General features: G+C 38.5%; 1 non-coding gene across 1 annotated transcript; it reads left to right on the top strand.

The window, feature by feature from the left end:
• The first annotated feature begins 2,215 nt into the window (after positions 1 to 2,215).
• LOC144255198 (U6 spliceosomal RNA) lies at positions 2,216 to 2,322 on the top strand. The gene has a single exon (XR_013343685.1). It is a non-coding gene; the product is annotated as a U6 spliceosomal RNA (small nuclear RNA).
• Positions 2,323 to 3,011: the final 689 nt, after the last annotated feature.

Raw genomic sequence — 3,011 nt, 5'->3', positions numbered from 1 at the left:
CTCCCGCAGAACTTCACTCCTCTCTTGGCTCCTTCCTTCAGGTCTTCTAATTCACTAATCTCTTTCCTTCTGAGGGACTTGATGCAAGTTGCCCCTCTGCCTATTTTCTCCTTGCATCCTCACAATTGTTCAGTTTTCTCTTTGTCCTTCAGGACCCAGCTTACACATTATTTTCTCAAGGTGGCCTGTCTTACTGCTCAATATAAGTTAAATGTCCCCTGTTATTGTTCTTCACAGTAAAAATTCAAAATGATGTGTTTATTGATGTACACGATAATTTAATATCTACCTCATCCACCAGGCCTAGTGTCAGCAAATTTTTTTCTTAAAAGGGGCCACACTGTAAATATTTTTGGCTTGACAAGGCATACAATCTCTGTTGCAAACACTCAACTTTGCTGTTTTAGCACAAAACCAAAGATTGGGCATGGCTGCATTCCAATAAAATTTCACTTGCAAAAACAGATAGTGGGCTGGATTTTAAAGACTGTAGTATGCAGACCTTCATACTGAACAATAATTACCGGAGAGTCATGGACAAGACTATTTTCTTGTCAATGCTGTATCTCTATTTAGACAAATGCCTGCAAAATAGTAGTTGCTCAATAAATAGTTGTTTTATCTGCATTCTACAGATCAATAAGTACAAATTAGGGCTGGGTTGTAGCTCAGTGGTAGACCGCTTGCCTAGCATGTGTGAGGCACTGGGTTCTATTCTTAGCACTGCTTATAAATAAAATAAAGGACCACTGACAACTATCTATCGATCTAACTATCTATGCATGTGTGTGTGTGTGTGTGTATAAAATAAGTATAAATTATAGGAGAGCAGATTTGGGTTCAAAGTAAGAAGCAGCTTCCTAAGATTTCTATCAATTCTATAGATTTACTATACAGATAGGCTAAAACAATAGATGTGAAAGCATTTTGTAAACTTCAATCAAAATGTGTGTTGCTATCATTAAGAATTACAACTGACTAAATATATGCACAGGTTGCCTTTTTTGAGGTGATGGAGTCCCTGGGTGGTCAAAAGACCCATCTACCAGCAATGCTCCAGGACAGATTTTTGCATTAAGAAGAGGCTGTACCAGAAGACCTCCAAGATGCCTTCCAACATCATGGACCTAAGCCATTCCTTAGGACCTACCCACTAAGAATAACAGCACCTTTACTAATGTGACAAGAGCTTTATGTGTTATGATTTGTTTAGTTCTTGAAACACCCCTCAGGTTTATCTCCATTCAGACTCAGAGCCGTTGTTAAGATAAAGGGGCAGAACCAGGAAGGATGGGACTGTGACTATGCTCTTATCACAAAGTCCACAGCCTCCCTCGGCCACACCCCTCCTTTTGACAGCATCACTCCAGGAACCTCAAATTTATGGACAAGCAATTCCTAACATGTCCCTAGGAAGGAGTTGAGAAATGCTACCCCAAAATATGACACTTTGGATTTCAAATAGAGGGCACCTGGGGAGCAGCAAACACAGGGCCTCCAAAAAGAATCCCACTGTCCTGAGTCCCTCATGGGGAATCTCATTAACCAGGGCAGATTAGCTGCTAGTACAGGAGAGGAGGAAGAGGTCAACACCACACCCATAGGCTTTGTCATAGGCTATTTCCAATGCTTCCGGAGCTATTTATCTTCCCCAAGTCATCTCTTTTCCCCTAAATTGCTTATATTCCCTCTCCCCTTCCTGCCATAAAAAGGGTATGTAAACTGCTAGACCTCATTGGGCTTATGGGTATTCACTTTTCTTCCATGTGATGCCTCTGTGCACATCATAAATTTGTAAATCTTTTTACCTGTTAATCTGTCTGTTGTCAATTCATTTCACAGACTCAATTACTGAACCCTCCAATGGGATAGTTTTTCCTCCCCTACATCCATATAGTCCAGAAATAAAAGATAATCCTCTCAAAAAGTAATTTGAATCAAAGTCATTATATGGCTCTGATAGGATGATGAAGAAACATGCTTCTTAAGAGAGTCATGTTTAAAAATAATTTTCCTTTGAGAGACGCTGAATAAATGTAAAAGATTTGTAAATAGAAAATAACTTATGCCTAAGAGAAATATTTTCACCTTTGTGAAAAAAAACCTATTATTTTTCAATTGCATTTAATAGAAGATAAACAGATAACTGAAGTAATATGATAAATTTTTGAATCACATAATTTGGGCAACATTTGATAAGGAAATAAAAATCTCAGTGCTCGCTTCGGCAGCACATATACTAAAATTGGAACGATACAGAGAAGATTAGCATGGCCCCTGCGCAAGGATGACACGCAAATTCGTGAAGCGTTCCATATTTTTACATTTAGGGGTAAACCAATCAGGATAACAGCTGATCTCTCAACACAGACTCTGAAAGCTAGAAGATCCTGGAATAACATATTTCAAACACTGAAAGACAATGGGCTCCAACCAAGAATCATGTATCCGGCGAAATTAAGCTTCAGGTTAGAAGATGAAATTAAAACCTTCCACGATAAACAAAAGTTAAAAGAATTCGCAGCTAGAAAACCATCTCTTCAAAAAATCCTTGGCAAAACATTACAGGAAGAGGAAATGGAAACTAACATTGTTAACCAACAATGGGAGGTAGGACAGTAAAGGGGGGAAAGTAGTCAAAGAGGATAACAAATCAGGTTTAGTAACATCAATAAACAATTATGGATAGAAGAACAAACCACATCTCAATAATAACCCTAAATGTTAATGGCTTAAACTCACCAATTAAGAGACACAGGCTAGTAGAATGGATCACAAAACAAGACCCAACAATATGCTGTCTACAGGAGACGCATTTGATAGGAAAAGATATACATAGACTGAAGGTGAAAGGTTGGGAAAAAGCATATCACTCATATGGACCGCGGAAACAAGCAGGAGTGTCCATACTCATATCTAATAAAATAGATTTCAAGCCAAAGACAATCAAAAGGGATAAAGAAGGACACTTCATACTGCTCAAGGGAACCATACACCAACAAGACATAACA

Source organism: Urocitellus parryii, chromosome 5, assembly GCF_045843805.1.
Source record: "Urocitellus parryii isolate mUroPar1 chromosome 5, mUroPar1.hap1, whole genome shotgun sequence".
Classification (NCBI taxonomy): Eukaryota; Metazoa; Chordata; class Mammalia; order Rodentia; family Sciuridae; genus Urocitellus; species Urocitellus parryii.
This window is presented reverse-complemented; position numbering and strand designations above follow the sequence as displayed.